The following is an 18178-nucleotide window of genomic DNA, read 5'->3' on the forward strand; positions in this document are numbered from 1 at the left end:
ACTCCTGGTCTCTCCTGTCCCCATTGCTCCTACTGTTTCAGCTCTCTTTCTGTGCTCAGGCTGCAATGCATGTTTTCGTAACAGCTCTGCACACTGGTGGGAGTATATATCTGTGGGACAAATTCTTTGCACTGAACTTGAGCAGGATGTTAAACACTTTTTCTGTGAGTAAAGAAGAAGCAATAGTGATACACTAAAAAGATACTTTGCTTTCCCCTCACTGTTGAAAGATCACAGATTTCTATACAATTCTCTGTTAAAAGTATTTGTGACTGTGGGTGGGGTGAAAAGCACAAGAGAGTCCAGAGAGGAGTTTAAAAAAAAAAAAGAAAGAAAGAAAATAGAGAAAAGAGGGAGAGAAAGACCTGGAAGTTTTTCAGGCAGATGAGAGGAACAGTTGGTAGGGAGGAAAAAATTTAAACTATGCCCAAGCACAATGGCATTCACTTCCAAAATTAAAATTGTCTGCTGATTATGGCTGAAAACCCACAACTCTTTTTTTTTAATCTTATTATCACTATCATAGTCTTCTCAAGCTGACATAATTACCTTTTGGGGTTTCATCAGCACTTGGCAAAATTACAGCATCTCCATTTCAAAACTGTTCTATTTCCAGAAAAGAACCTAAAGCCTCTTATTTTTTAACACATGGCAGGTGGTTAGCTGTTAACAACTAACTTCTTACCTAAGGAGTGACATAATTAGTCCAAGTATATTACATTCCCATGGCTGGATGTCCTGTTACTGATTTTTAATAAGGCTTCATTTAATAATAAACTAACATTTTAAATGATTATTTATTCATAATCCTAGCCTCTTGCCAAATCTGCCCAAGGTTCCCTTTCACAGAAGAGCCGTCTGTTGTTCTCATTAGATTTCACACTGCAGCAGGTGAGGACAGACACCAAAGAAAAGACAAAGGGAAAATATCAAAATAGATATGCTGTGTCTTTCTTGAAAGTGGTTTATCTTTTGATTTCACGTTCACATAAGGAGCTAAAGAGTGTGGCTGACAATTTTGTGGGAAGTGTAAAGCAGAGTGAAGTAGCAGGCTCCTTGATCCCAATGACATTGGTGGGTGGGGAATGGCTCGCTATGGCTTCAGAGGAACAGGTAGTCCTTAGATTGTAGATTCAGAAGTGTAATTGTATCAACTCAGTCAGGGAGATCAGGCCTTGGCAAAGGAAGAAAACGTAACCAAATTCTGAATAGGTTGCTTTATCAACCTGAGGCCAACTGGTTAATTTACAATGAGAAACATGCTTTTGGATTTAAGAATAGTCTTCTCCAGAATGTAGGCAGTTTTCAAAAAAATAATTGCTTACCAAAAGACAACTATCTGAGCAGGAATTCAACAACTGGGGTTAGTGTAAGATAAACAATAGCACCTGCTCATTGTACTGCTTACGACACCCTGCACCAGGGTTGGCAAGTTTTTCCCTGTAAAAGTCCATGAGGTAAATATTTCCAGCAACGTGGGCCACAGACTCTGCCACAACTATTCAACTCTGCCTTTGCAGCACAAGGCAGCATGGAGAAGCAAGTAAGCAAATGCGCAAGGCCGTTTCCCAGCAACACTTGATGCACAACACAGGCAGCAGGCTAGATGGGGCACCTCTACACAAGTCATGTGTACGTTCATCTATGAGAGTCATTGGACTCCCTGAGGTGCTACCCATTTTATGGGTTAAGAAACTGAGGTTCAGAGAAATGAACTGACTTACTGGAGGTGACCCACGTAAATAATGAATTCATCAAAACAGGACTTCCTGTTTCGAGTCTGATAATATCACATTAAAGTCAGGAAGACTGAGGGCTAGTTCACTGAAGCGATAGTAAAGTATTAATTTTTCTTAATTCTAAATTTTTTCCTAATCTCCAGGTTGTGCCAGTTGAGATTATTATCATTTTCCCCTAAGAGTGGAAGAGAAATGCCAACATTTTAATTCTCCAACTATTATTTTTCCAAACCCTATGAGTTCATGCTAACAGCAGAGATGCAACCTTTACTTACAATATGATACAGCTACACAAATGAAATAGGTTCTTAATTCTCTAAAACTGCATTTATCTTTTTTACAACATCTAACTATACTGGGTAGAAATACATTTTTTTCAACTAGACAGTTAAAATATTTCTACTCTTCTGGTTTCAACAATCCTTATTCAGGCTTTTCAAAGGTAAACTCCCTATTGGGGCTTTTCTTTCACGTATTTCAGTCTTTTTAGGTAAATGCTTAGTCTTTTAGATTTCACCCCTTACTCTTTTCAAGTTTATAAGGAAGTATAAGGAAAGCTGACCTTGTCCTCACAGACATGGGTGAGGGACACGTGAGAGAACACGGAGGAGATGGACTGTTCCTCAGATCCATGAGGTACCCCTGAATCTCTACAGCCTCTTGAGCAGAATATATGGACCAGTCTGCTCTGCAGGTTGGTGACTGCTGAAGTGCAGCTGGCTGCACCAGGCTTTTAGGGTAATATGCTGGCACCTCTACTAGAACCTATAACACCATTTTCATCCATTTTCAAGGTCCTCACCTATGGCGGCCACTTTGTCTTGTCCTCACACCCCTGCCATTTCAACATTTTTTCATCACTTCACTGGGATCCCAGAATGCCCTGCAAACCATCTATCTAGCTGCCTTATGACGAGGACATGCATAACCACCGCATGCTGCATTGGAAGTATCTGAGCACTAGACTCCCCACTGAGGCTTGAAGACTTCCATCCTGAATACCCAGGGAAGCATGACCATCCTGGACGATCTCAGGCCCCTCACACCCATGTGAATATAACCAACGTCAACTTCCTTTTTTCAAATGTAGGCAGATCATAACAGCCCTTATTGCTGATCCATTCAACCTCCTCTCTGCCCTTTCTCCGGCTGTCCTCTCCCCACCAACTACCAAGACTTAAAAGCAGCCATTTACCCCCACCTCTGTCCCTGCTTGACAAGGACTCCCTGAAAGTGGAAATCTATGATCAAGTTTGTAAACCTCACTCACCTCTTGAGGAGATGAAAAAAAACAATCAAACAAAAAAAAAAACTAGAAAATCCTCTTGTTTTAACAAAGCCTGAATTTCAAGATTATGGCTTCTGTAAATTTCTATTTATAATATCAGACGCTGAATATTAACTCACTTTCTCTTTGATTTCCCTTTCTAGCATTCTTAATCCCTCCCCATAGTAGATATATTCTTAAAACTGAATAGGAAATTAAATGTGGATACACTGTACATGCACATACACACATTTTAAGAATATAAATTCTATCACACACTCACCATTACAGTATCTCCCACTAGACTCACATATTTTTATCATATTAAATTCTCATATGCCTAAAACATTTATTGTTCATACGTTAAGTTGTTTGCTTCCTGATGACCCCCCCAAAATAAATCTGTAAGTCATCTCCAAAAGGAGAGTTGCACTGCAGAAAGATAAATCTTTTCTTAATTCATGAATTCTTTCAACAGCACTAATAGAACACTTCACATTTTCACCTCTTCAACAAAATTTTGTTTGGATTCTAGCCTTTACTCCATAGACTTCTGCAAATAGATTGGGGGATGGGGTAGCAGGTCTAGAAACTATTATCATATAAGATAGGCAAGGTAGCATATTAAGAAGTACCTCTGGAATGTTTCCATTCTCGTACCCTAGATTAGAATTCAGGCCACTGAATTAACACATGACACTTCATGAAAACCTTAAAAAATCAAAATTTCAGATCTCTAAGTGACAACAGGTCATCCTGTCTCCTTAACTTTCTAGAGTCAAGACCAAAATAATTTCTTCCTGCATCATAACAACCATCTACTTTGATCCATTCTATCATTTGATTTCAACATGCAAAAAGTTTATTTTGTAATTTTACTTTTTAAAGCCTTTTTCTGAAAGCATGTTAGTTTATCCTCTTACCAGTTTAAATGAATAAATCAAATGTAATCTCCACATATAAATGAACAATCACACATATGTTTTATGATATATCCAGCATGCTATGAAGAACTGGAATTAGAAGCCAGTTTCCTAAGTTTTGGACTAGCTCACTGACATCATCTCAAAATCATTCATCTTCTTACGTTTCTTCCAAAAGTTTTTGGTTTACCACATAAAGAATTATTACCAAAAGCTATTTAGTCTGTTCTCATCCCTCTCTTTTCAAGTCCAATTTCAAATGCTAATATAGGAGACAGAACTGCTACATTACAGGATAAGCATTTGATAACTTTATTGTGAAGTTTTCTTTGGGGAGTCATGTGACTGTGCTATATTCAAATCTGTGTTATGAGTCATGTGGTAATGAGGGTTAGGCCTAGTTATATTTCTAATTAAAGTTTTCTTTATAGCTCATTTTTCTGACTTTGTGATCAATTTTGTGAAATTTGAGTCTTTCCAACATTCCTATTCATTAGATGAACTCAGCAGTCTCATAATGTTCTAAATATTGCTTCATATTTTGCCCCAATATGCCATCTAATCCAATTTTATTTTTCCTTTATTACTCTTCCCTTCTTGCTTTTGATATACTTTTGTTAGGTTGTCCATTAATTTCTATACTAATTATAAACTCTCATATCATGTTTACTTTTTTTGTTGTTTTTTTTTTGTTTTGTTTTTTGCATTTTTTATAATGTTATGTTAATCACCATATATTACATCATTAGTTTTTGATGTAGTGTTCCATGATTCCTTGTTTGCGTATAACACCCAGTGCTCCATTCAGTACATGTCTTCGTTAATACCCATCACCAGGCTAACCCATCCCCCCACCCCCCTCCCCTCTAGAACCCTCAGTTTGTTTCTCAGAGTCCATAGTCTCTCATGGTTCGTCTCCCCCTCCAATTTCCCCCCCTTCATTCTTCCCTTCCTACTATCTTCTTTTTTTTTCACATATATTATTTGTTTCAGAGGTACAGGTCTGTGATTCAACAGTCTTACACAATTCACAGCGCTCACCATAGCACATACCCTCCCCAATGTCTATCACCCAGCCACCCCATCACTCCCACCCACCACCACTCCAGCAACCCTCAGTTTGTTTCCTGAGATTAAGAATTCCTCATATCAGTGAGATCATATGATACATGTCTTTCTCTTATTGACTTATTTCGCTCAGCATAATACCCTCCAGTTCTATCCACGTCGTTGCAAATGGCAAGATTTCATTCCTTTCGATGGCTGCATAATATTCCATTGTATATATATATACCACATCTTTATCAATTCATCTGTTGATGGACTTCTTGGCTCTTTCCATAGTTTGGCTATTGTGGATATTGCTGGAATAAACATCGGGGTGCATGTACCCACTCGGATCACTACATTTGTATCTTTGGGGTAAATACCCAGTAGTGCAATTACTGGGTCGTAGGGCAGCTCTATTTTCAATTTTTTGAAGAACCTCCACACTGTTTTCCGTAATGGCTGCACCAGCTTGCATTCCCACCAACAATGTAAGAGGCTTCCCCTTTCTCCACATCCCCGCCAACATCTGTCGTCTCCTGACTTGTTAATTTTAGCCATTCTGACTGGTGTGAGGTGGTATCTCATTGAGGTTTTGATTTGGATTTCCCTGATGCCAAGTGATGTTGAGCATTTTTTCATGTGTCTGTTGGCCATCTGGATGTCTTCTTTGGAAAAATGTCCGTTCCTGTCTTCTGCCCATTTCTTGATTGGATTATTTTTTCTTTGGGTGTTGAGTTTGATAAGTTCTTTATAGATTTTGGATACTATCCCTTTATCTGACATGTCATTTACAAATATCTTCTCCCACTCTGTCGGTTGTCTTTTGGTTTTATGGACTGTTTCCTTTACTGTGCAAAAGCTTAACTATCTTGATGAAATCCCAATAGTTCATTTTTGCGCTTGCTTCCCTTGCCTTTGGCAATGTTTCTAGGAAGAAGCTGCTGCGGCTGAGGTAGAAGAGGTTGCTGTCTGTGTTCTCCTTTAGGATTTTGATGGACTCCTGTCTCACATTGAGGTCTTTCAACCATTTTGAGTCTATTTTTGTGTGTGGTGTGAAGAAATGGTCCAGTTTTAGTCTTCTGCATGTGGCTGTCCAATTTTCCCAACACCATTTGTTGAAGAGACTGTCTTTTTTCCATTGGACATTCTTTCCTGCTTTGTTGAAGATTAGTTGACCATAGAGTTGAGGGTCCATTTCTGGGCTCTCTATTCTGTTCCACTGATTGATGTGTCTGTTTTTGTGCCAGTACCATACTGTCTTGATGATGACAGCTTTGTAATAGAGCTTGAAGTCGGGAATTGTGATGTTGCCAGCTTTGCTTTTCTTTTTCAACATTCCTCTGGCTATTCAGGATCTTTTCTGGTTCCATACAAATTTTAGGATTATTTGTTCCATTTCTTTGAAAAAAGTGGATGGTATTTTGATAGGGATTGCATTGAATGTGTAGATTGCTCTAGGTAGCATTGATATCCTCACAATATTTGTTCTTCCAATCCATGAGCATGGAACATTTTTCCATTTCTTTGTGTCTTCCTCAATTTCATTCATGAATATTTTATAGTTTTCTGAGTACAGATTCTTTGCCTCTTTGGTTAGATTTATTCCTAGGTTGTATATGGGATCAACTCCTTAATTTCTCTTTCTTCTGTCTTGTTGTTGGTGTATAGAAATGCCACTGATTTCTGTGCATTGATTTTATATCCTGCCACTTTACTGAATTCCTGTATGAGTTCTAGCAGTTTTGGGGTGGAGTCTTTGGGATTTTCCACATAAAGTATCATATCATCTGCAAAGAGTGAGAGCTTGACTTCTTCTTTGCCAATTTGGATGCCTTTTATTTCTTTTTGTTGTCTGATTGCTGTGGCTACAACTTCTAGTACTATGTTGAATAGCAGTGGTGATAGTGGACATCTCTGCTGTGTTCCTGACCTTAGGGGGAAAGCTCTCCGTTTTTTCCCATTGAGAATGATATTCACTGTGGGTTTTTCATAGATGGCTTTTATGATATTGAGGTATGGACCCTCTATCCCTATACTCTGAAGAGTTTTGATCAAGAAAGGATGCTGTACTTTGTCAAATGCTTTTTCTGCATCTATTGAGAGGATCATATGGTTCTTGTTCTTTCTTTGATTAATGTATTGTATCACATTGATTTGCAGATGTTGAACCAACCTTGCAGCCCAGGAACAAATCCCATTTGGTCGTGGTGAAAATGTACTGTTGGATCCTAATGGCTAGTATTTTGGTGAGAATTTTTGCATCCATGTTCATTAGGGATATTGGTCTGTAATTCTCCTTTTTGATGGGGTCTTTGTCGGGTTTGGGGATCAAGGTAATGGTGGCCTCATAAAACGAGTTGGGAAGTTTTCCTTCCATTTCTATTTTTTAGAACAGTTTCAGAAGAATAGGTATTAATTCTTCTTTAAATGTTTGGTAGAATTCCCCTGGGAAGCCATCTGGCCCTGGGCTCTTGTTTGTTGGGAGATTTTTGATGACTGCTTCAATTTCCTTAGTGGTTATAGGTCTGTTCAGGTTTTCTATTTCTTCCTTGTTCAGTTTTGGTAGTTTATACATCTCTAGGAATGCACCCATTTCTTCCAGATTATCTAATTTGCTGGCAGATAGTTGTTCATAATATGTTCTTATAATTGTTTGTATTTCTTTGGTGTTGGTTGTGATCTCTCCTCTTTCATTCATGATTTTATTTATTTGGGTCATTTCTCTTTTCTTTTTGGTAAGTCTGGCCAGGGGTTTATCAGTCTTATTAATTCTTTCAAAGAACCAGCTCCTAGTTTCATTGATCTGTTCTACTGTTCTTTTGGTTTCTATTTCATTGATTTCTGCTCTGATCTTTATTATTTCTCTTCTGCTGGGTTTAGGCTTCATTTGCTGTTCTTTCTCCTGCTCTTTTAGGTATAGGACTAGGTTGTGTATTTGAGACCTTTCTTGTTTCTTATAAGAGAATTTATAAAAGGAATTGATAAGAAGTTGGTTGAAAAAAGAAAGAAGAGAAATTAAAAAAAAAAAAAAGGAGAGAATGTGATCAGGTAGGAGACTAGAACAAAGCCATACACTAGAGATTTAGGGTATATTTTGGTCTGTTAGAAGAAACTGTATCCCAAAATTTTAGAGAGAACTTATATATATACCAAAAATAAGTTAACTACTCTGAAGGGATAGAATATGACTCTAAAAATGAAAAATAAAAAAGATTTTTAAAAAGGGGATTGATAAAATGTTCTTTAAAAAAGGGAAAAAGAAAAATTCAAAAAAAAAAAGAAAAAGAAAAAAAAGAAAATTAAAAAAATTAACTTTGAAAGACTAAAGAATCAGGGGGAAAAAAGCCATGAATTCTATGTGCTGTATTCCCCTAGTGCTGGAATTCTGCCATCCTCATTGATCAGTAAACTTGGTCTTGGCTGGCTATTCTTGCTGGTCTTCTGGGGGAGGGGCCCGTTGCCCTGGTTCCCAAATGTCTTTGCTGGAGGCGAACTGCCCTGCCCTTGCTGGGGGCCGGGCTAAGTAATCGGCTCGGGTTTGCTCTTGTAGCTTTTGTTCCCTGCAAGCTTTCCGTACAGCTGTGGAGGATGAGAGTGAAAATGGCAACTTCCCAATCTCCGCCCCAGAGGAGCCAAGAACTCGGGGCTCCACTTCTTAGTGCGCCCCCAGAGAAAAGCAGTCAATCACTCCCATCTCCCCGGTCTCTGGCCGCAATCTGTGCTCACCCGGCCTGTGACCGAGCGTTTCTATCTCTGGCACCCGACCCCGTGTGGAGTCTCCAAACCCAGCAGATCCCTGCAGTGCACTCCTGCGCTGCTCCTCCCAGGGGAGGAAGGGGAGTCTCCCCGGATCTGCCGCTTGTTGGGTCCCTGCTGGAAGAGCAGTGGCCTGACTGTGCCACGGATCATGGTTTATGGCAACCCCGAGCTGAGAGCCCACTCCTCGACTCCGTCTCTGCAGCTGGCTTCCCCGCTCCAATACCTGGGAGCTCTGCCGCACTCAGGCACCCCCGGTCTTTCTGTGACCCTGAGGGTCCTGAGACTCCACTGTCCCACGAGGGTTCCACCCCCCGCTTAGCCACTGGAGCGACATCCCTCAGCAGAGCTGACTTCTAGAAGTTCCAATTTTGTGCTCTGCTGCTCTATCACTTGCCAGAAGTGGCTGACGGAGGCCCCCTCCCCCGCCGTCTATCCTCCCGAATATCGCCTCGGATTCACTTCTCCGCACGTCCTACCTTCCAGAAAGTGGTCGCTTTTCTGTTCAGAGAGCTGTTGCTATTCTTTTCTTCGATCTCCTGTTGAGTTCGTAGGTGTTCAGAATGGTTCAGAATGGTTTGAACTAGCTGAATTCCTGGGACCCGATGAAATTTAGGTCTCCTACTCCTCTGCCATCTTGCTCCTCCCCCTCATGTTTACTTTTGAGTTTACATCTGCACCATATCTTGAATATATAACCAACTGTTTTTAAATTTTGGAAACAAAAGGTAAGATATCAGCATTACATTTAAGCTACCAATGATAAAGTTGTTTCTGGCTTAATTCAAATTATGGTATGTAGAGAATTCATGTTGAAACATACAACTGAATCTTTGTTTGTAGAGTGACATATCAAATATACTGTTTTTAAGACCATTAAGTGTCTCCTAGTCATGAGGTAAACAGAGACATATTGTTAGCAAGTGTTATTTATTGGGTAGTTAGACTGCTCATTAAAAAGTCCAGAAGAACATCAATTTCTTGGGAGTGAACAGAGTTATATAGAAAGAAATTCCACTTTTTGGGGAAGTCTAACCACTTTTAGACCTTGCTCTTTTCTTTTTCTTTTCTTTCTTTTTTTTTTCTGTTTTGAGAGGGAGAGAGAGAAGGAGGGGTGCAGAGAGAGAATCTTAAGCAGGTTCCATGCCCAGCATGGAACCCAACGCCACACTCAATCTCACAACCCTGAGATCATGACCTGAGCTGAAATCAAGTCAGATGCTTAACTGACTGAGCCACCAGGCATCCCTAGACCCTGTTCTTCTTAATGAGACTCTGAAAACCCTGATCTGAACCTTACTCCATTCCGTATTTCTTTTCAAGGAGTAAAACTTATTAGGTGAGGTAGGACCTGCCTTTTTCCCATTTTCTTCTTAGAGTTCTTTTGCACTTCACATAATAATGCATCCTTTCTGCCTTGTTATCTTAGACTAGCCAAGCAGACAAAACTCCCATTTTCTTAGTGAACAATGAGTCAAGATTTACTGAAATTATATGAATATCTGCATTCATTTTTTCTATGAAAGCAGAAATGGAGCCTGTTTTTCTTTCCACCACTAAACTACTAACATTTAGGCACAGGGTCTGGCCTTGTGATATCTACATGCATGTTTGTTACATGCTTCACACAGTGATGCTATTCACATGCAAAAGAAGCACCTAGAATTTTTTAAAGATTAACTCTTTGGATTCATGTATACATATATATGTGCTAGGTTTCTTTTAATAAAACAAGAAGTTTTTAGTCATTTCATGCTCAACATTCTCATTTTAAAAATTTCTCCTACCTTTCCTGTGGCACTATGATTTTATGAGCAGCAAAGAAGGTCTTTCTGTTTTTCATATCTGCTTACTCATTCAAGCTCCCCCCATCAGTTTCAGTTTTCTCATCAACAAAATGGTGAGAAAATAAGAAACAACCTCTTCCTTGTAGTATAGTTATGAGCATTAAACACACCAATACATACAAAGTGCTGCCCCAGAGCAGATTTATTCAAAATGCCTACCCGGCATTCCTAATGCTCAATAAACATCAGATGCCTTTCTTCTCCTTCTCTTTTTGTTCCAGCTACAAAAGGAAATACCATCTACAACTATCTCATTAAGGTAAAATGAGATTCCCTGTTTAAACGAAGCCTTTCCCTACCCTAAAAAGTAACCAAAGTTACAGGGTTGTGTTAAACACAAACAGCTGTTGTATAGGTAATGGAGAGCTGAAGTCAGTTCAATAAATCATGAAAGAATACAAAGTTTAACAAAGAAGAGTTTAATTGGAAACTGTAGTACCTCCATCTGCTCCAACATCTTTTATTGAGTCCCAATTATTATTGCCTGAGGCAGATAAGCTTTAGAGTAATCTGAATGAAGTGAGGTGTGACATTAATTGTTACATTTGAACTCTCACCAGATTAGAATTTGTGCAGCTACACATATGCCACATAATAGCTTTCAGGTTCCTTTCTTTTTTCCTATCTTCCAGAGATTATTCTATCTAGGATGTTTTGATGTGCTATTAAAAAATAAAGTTTTTACAGAATAAGATGTTCCCTGGGTCTTTGTTTTGTGTGAGAGAAAGGGATATAGTTCTAGCAGTCTAGTACTCAGCCAGATGCAGTTCATGTTTACCTTGCCAGGTGCAGGGCCAAGCCAATCTGCAGATAAATTAGAGACCTAAAAATACTGTCTTTGCCATGAAGAAGGAAAAAACAAACAAACAAACCGTATTTGGAAGAATTGATCTCTAGGGACAAAAGTAAATCCAGAGAAAGGAAAAAATGAACCAATTTAGAAAGAGGTCAGGCACAAACTCTACCAGTAGGAATTATTGTCCATATTTAACAGATACATAGGCTCATGGAGGTTAAGTGGAAGTCACGCAGCCAGCAAGTGGATGAGCAGAGATTCAAACTCAACTAATTGTTTTTCTTTTTTTTTTTTTCCTTTCAAACACAGTTCCTTCTACTGCTCCTCCATGTTTTATGAGCAACAGACTCAAAGAACTGTTGCTAGGATCAAGGTAATAATGTAGATGAAATGTGCTTTGAAAGCTGGAGGACAGAGGTGTCTAGCAGGCATATGACTCAAGTTCTTGATCAGCAAAATGGAACGTTATGAAAATAAAATCAGATGAAGTTCTAAGAACATTTTAGAAAGTTTAAACACTATAATGTATTTTGGTTCCATTTATCTGTATTTATAGCAAAGAAGTGAAGAAGCAAAGAGTCACATGCCTAGAAACCCTCCTTCCTTCCCCCTTACCCTTCCCCCTGACTTGCCCTATCCTTCTATTACATATTCTCATGTACATATATACTTGAAGAGAGTGAAGTCCCTAAAAAAAATTTCCAAGTAAATAAAAATAAAAGGGGAAGAGTTGAAAGTTTACTTCAGGGAGAAACGAACCTGTATTTTATATCTTAGGGCAGTATTCTCAGAATTCTTTCAGAAATGGGATGCCTGGGTGGCTCAGTCAGTTAAGCGTCTGCCTTCAGCTCAGGTCATGATCCCAGGGTCCTGGGATCGAGCCCTGCATCAGCTCCCTGCTCAGTCAGGAGTCTGCTTCTCCCTCCTCCTCTGCTGCTCCCCCTGCTTGTGCTCTCTCCTTCTCTCTCTCAGATAAAATAAAATCTTTAAAATAAAAAGAATTCTTTCAGAATTACAATAATATCATACTTATTTGATTTATAAGCTCCTTAAGCGCAGAGCTGATATCTGATGGTTCTTTGTGTTCCCAGCATCTAGCACAGTATAGAAAACTTAGTAAATGTTTACTCTTGATAGAGAATACATGTATATACAAACACAAATTGATAATGAATTCCTTCTCTATAGGAATTTTGTTGTGCCCATCTTGAGATAACTGAAGCAACTATGGTGAGTTTCAAAAGAAGATTAGGAGTTCCAGATTTTGAAAGAGGAAACCAGAAGAATTATAAATTCTAATTAAGAGGTCAATAGTTATGGAGAAACCAGAAAATTACAGTGTCAACAAAAACAAATGAATTTATTTTTTATTTTAGGAAAAGAATAGTGTCAAATTCTACAGTGAGGTCAAAGGAGATATATAACGAAAAGTGTCCAATAGGTTAAGCAACAAAGGGAACACTGGTAAATTTCTCAAAAGCAGTACATTGATGCAGTCTTCTAATATGGCTATAATTTCATTCACTGAAATAAGGTCTAAAATGTCTAAATCATCTCACATCTAGTTTACATGGAAAACTAAGTCACCATAATGCATTCATACATTCACCAAACACAAACTGAGCACTTACAAGCACTGTGCTGGCCACTGGGGATAAAAAGTAGATAAATATCATGGATTTTCAGGGCACAATTCATCCAGTTTACCATTCTCATAAACCTTTGATTTGCATCAAATCATCTTGAGGAGCCTTTGGAAAATACACATGTTCTTGGGTTTACCCAAAACTGAGTGAACTTGAATCACCTATTATAAGATCAAGCTATCTATATTTTTATAGACTCCAAAGATAATTCGAATGCACATCAATGGTTTAAATCACTAATATGTCATCCTTCTAACAGTCATAATGTAAACATAAATCTATGGTCTCCATTCCTATTTCAGCAAGATGAAGAACTAAAACAACCTAAAAATTCTCAGGCTCAAACATCAAGAAATGCTGGATACAATATAATGCATAGCTTACTTTTCAAGAAAGGGAGTGAGACTTTTGCTTCTAAAAGTACAGGATGAAAAAGACCTTGGTCCTACTGATAACAGAAAAACCCAGACAAAAGAAAAGTCATAATTTTCCACGTGACAAAGAAGAATGAATGCTGCAAAGAAGACCCAATGAACTGGCATCCCCAACATCTGGAATCGGCTCTCTGGTCTAGGTATGGCTGACTAAGGAGAGAGATGCTAAAGATGGAAAGATTGCATGGAAATGAGAGAGGTCAAAAAAGCTCTGAATGATAGAATAGACTGAACTGGAGTATAGAAAAGTCCCAAGCACAAGAACAAGTTGCTGAGCCTGACAATTCTCTCCACTAACTCTACCCCCAAAATTTTGCAGAGAGGCTTCAGTAGAGGAGGGACTGGAAATCTAATCCTGTACATTCTTATGATGACTGGATTGCTGGGTCCTATAAGTGTAAAATCCAAAGACTGACCTACGTATTGGAAGCTGCATTCAACTCACTCCCAGCTCAAACATTTATGAGATTTAAGGGGAATGAACTCAAGCCAACTAAAGCTGTGGCCCACCCTCAACTCAACACAATATGCAAAGGACTCTGAATGGCTAGGCCCTCATCCTAATAGCATACAGAAAAAAGGGATTCTGCTCTCTGGATGACATAACGAACAATCTGATACTTCGATGTGTACTGTTTTACACACAATATCTGAAATAAAATTATTTTAAAATAAAAGGCAGAAAATTCAAGTAGAGGTAACAAAGACCTGATGATACAGATAGAACATAAATAGTATAATGGTAGACTTATAACAAAATCATATTGATGTAAAATTTAAATGGACAAAACATTCCAATTAATAGTCAGACATTGTCAAACTGGATTAAAATGTCAAGAACAAACTGAATGCTGCTTACAAGGACATGCTTTAAGTTTATAGATACAAACAGATTAAAAAGAAGGGAAAACATACTAAAGCAAACAATAATAAAAGGAAAACTGAAGTAGCCATAATAATATACTAAATGGACGTCAGTACAAGAAGTATTACCAGAAAAAAGTTGGTCATTTTGTAATAATAAAGGTCCATTTATCAAGAAAAAATAAGTCCTAAAAATGTAGGTACCTGATAACACACCTTCTAAACATATGAAGCATCAATTGATAGTATAAGGACATACTCCTGCTGGTGGACAGAGCAAGGGTTCCATTGAACTATAAGTTACAGCTGCTGCTACACACTTTGCATCCCCTGTGTCCAGGGACCAGCAGGCAAGAAGGGGAGTTACCATATCATCCAGGGTTATTGGGGTTTCCATGGGAAAGGCAAGGCAATGTGCATAGTGAACAGTTAAGGATTGGGCGGTTTGAGTAATTTTGGTGGGTCTTGGTCTATAGGGTGGTCTCTAGTTGCCTGGTACCAGGCCCTGGGATGATTAAAGCAGAGTAATATTGCCTCCTGGGGCATATGTGCCAGATAGAGGAGGTATGATTGTGGATTGGTCAGTTTGCATATCAAAAGCACGATCCCTGTTGAGCCCTGTGCTGTCTCTAAGAATTGGCTAGCCCAGGGAGGAGCAGTCTCTCCCAGCCAGAAAGCTTTTTTTTTAAGATGTCAAAATATCATTTTGGGACACCTGGGTGGGTCAGTTGGTTAAGCGTCTGCCTTCGGCTCAGGTCATGATCCCAAGGTCCTGGGATCAAGTCCTGTGTCAGGCTCCTTGCTCAGCAGGGAGCCTGCTTCCCCCTCTGTCTGCTGCTCCCCCTGCTTATGTGCTCTCTCTCTCTGGCATATAAATAAATAAAATCTTTAAAAAAAAAAAAGATGTCAAAATATCATTACATATACATATATATACACACACACAAACATATACACACACATATATACACATATAAAGTACTTATATACAATTTATATGTATAAAGTGTATATATAATTATATATAATTTATAACTTGCATAATAATTATGTAATATGTAATACATACGCTATTATGTTCATATGTATATACATTACAGTACTTCAAAATATAGACTCTGAATTCAGACTTGTAAAGCTAACACCACTTACACTATGTTTGGATAATAACAGTGGACTGAGTCAGATCTCAAGAACTCTTTTCCTGTCAAGGGGCACATTACTGACTCGAGATTGGAAGGAACAAGAATTAATTTTATAGAGATGAATAAATTGAATAGGGGAATTTAAATGTGATTATTTGAATATTTTGGTACAATTTTTAATGTCTTATTTCTATGAACATATGAGAAAAGTATTCTCTTTCTTCTTAAGATATATCTAACTCCCAATTTAATATTTTTTTATAAACTAAAATAAACACAGTTAAATGGCCTTCGATTTTCACTGACCCCCAAGAATGCAGACACTTTTACTGACTTTTCTTACACTTCACAGAAATATTATTTGTAAAAGTTCAATAAGAATAAGTCATTTCACCATTAAATAATTAGACAAATCAATTGTGCAACCAAGGTCATATTAGCAATATTTTCTTTTAGTTAGGAATGACAAGCCCAACGTTAAGGTGGAAGTATTGACTTGATGTGTAGTCAGTACCTACAAAGCCCTTCCAAGAAAATTGGCTTGTACCTGGATCACAAGGTGGTAAGAAGGTCACTTCCTAACAGACCAGGAAACAGCAAAATTTGAAAATTTCTAGCAGAAGTAATTTATCTAATCTAGAAATACCGCAGGTAAAATCTGATGGAAGGAGTTTCTTGGATTTGACTTTCTAACCTCAAGATGGACAAGCAAATTATAAAGGATTTAAAAATTCCAATCCAAGAATCTTTATAAATATCTCAGGCAAGAGGTGCCTGGTTGGCTCAGTCAGAAGAACATGCCAACTCCTGACCCCAAGATCATGAGTTCAAGCCCCACGTTAGATGCAGAGCCTACTTAAAAAATAAAAACAATAAGGCAGAAGAAAATTCTTTAAATCTAGCAGCTGCTCTATACTATATGGCTGTAGATTTGCAAAGAAAATTGAATGAGCCATATATAATTAATTAATACTATTGGAGCATCTAAGTAAGAAATCAAACCAAATCTAATGAGACCAAACGTGTGTGTGTGTGTGCCCGCGCACGTATGCGTGATCAAGAATAAGCTTTAGAGAGGTGCCTGAGTGGCTCAGATGGTTAAGCATCTGCCTTTGGCCCAGGTCATGATCTCCAGATCCTAGGATTGAGCCCCAGCTCAGCGGGGAGTCTGCTTCTCCCTCTCCCTCTGCCTCCCCCCTGCTTGTGCTTTCTCTGGCTCTGGCTCTCTCTCTCTCTCTCTCTCTCTCTCAAATGAATAAATAAAATCTTAAAAAAAAGAATAAACTTTAGAGATTATTTATAGTCACAGGGGATTAGAGTAGAGGGAGGAATACCTCATAAAAAAAAAGTCCCATGTCTTGGAAAATAGACAAAAGAGTGTCCTAGGCACCCTTTCAGTAGAGTGCCAGGCATTGCTTTGTGCACTTTCTAATTATCTGGTTCTATAGAGGCATGCACCTTTCATTAACTTTCTATTGACTGGGCAATTTTATAACTTTATAGTCGTAGTGATTAAACTGTAGAAAACTGATAGGCATGCAAAGGATTCCCAGCAATAAAATGATCCCTGTTCCTAACAGGGCAAATCAATTTTTTTCAGTAGAGAATGTAAATCTTTACAACTCAAATTCTCACATGAACCAGTTAAAATTCTTACCAGTTTATTTTTATCATTATTTATTATTATTATTTTATTAATATGTTAAATAAAATCCTTAACAAATATGTATTTAAAAATACACTTTAAAATATATAGGCAATCCAAAGATTAGAAGAAAATATTTGTAATATAGCTAACAATATATATAAAGCACTCCTAAAAATCAATAAGAAAAACACCATCCAAGTGGAAAGTAAAAGGCAATCAACTTGAAAAGACTTCTCAGCGAAGTCATTTCGAGGCCAATATCCAGGCCAACAGGTACATTAAAAGGTACTAAGCATCATTAGTCATCAGATAAGGAATTACATATTCAAAAATTATTAAAAAGATTGACAAAACGAAACATTGGCAAGAATGTAAGATAAATAAAACTCTCAGAATTTGTGGATGGAGTGCAAAATGGTACAACCACTTTGGAAAACTATTTGGCAGTTTTTTTATAAAACATACACCCTACCTACCCCTGCCCTAACAATTCCTAGGCATTTGTCCAAGAAGAATAAAAACAGATGCCCATGAAATGACTTGTACATAAGTTTACATAGCAGCTTTATTCATATTGGCCCCAACTGGAAAAAACCCAAATACCTAACTAAATGATAATGAAAGGCAGACGCTTAATGACTGAGCCACTCAGGCACCCTTGAAAAAACAAAATGTTATATTCTTAGTCCTCAGCAATTAAAAAAAAATTATAATAATAACTGACGGGCGCCTTGCTGGCTCAGCTGGTGGAGCATGGGACTCTTAATCTCAGGGCCATGTGAGTTCAAGCCCCATGTTGGGGGTAGAGTTTACTTAAAAAACAAAACAAAACAAAAAAACTGAGACACTCAACAGCATGAATGAAACTCTCATTATTTGGAGTAAAAGAAGTGAGACACAAAAGAGTACTCACTGCTTCATTCCATTTATATGATGTTCAAAGATTACAAAAAATAATAATCTATGGTCATAGAGATTATAGCAATGGTTGTCTCTGGGGAAGGGATGGGAAGTGATGGGAAAGTAAGAAAGCAAAACTTTCTGGGAAAATTAAAATAGTTTA

The sequence above is a fragment of the Halichoerus grypus genome, chromosome 1 (genome assembly GCF_964656455.1).
Source record: "Halichoerus grypus chromosome 1, mHalGry1.hap1.1, whole genome shotgun sequence".
Lineage (NCBI taxonomy): Eukaryota > Metazoa > Chordata > Mammalia > Carnivora > Phocidae > Halichoerus > Halichoerus grypus.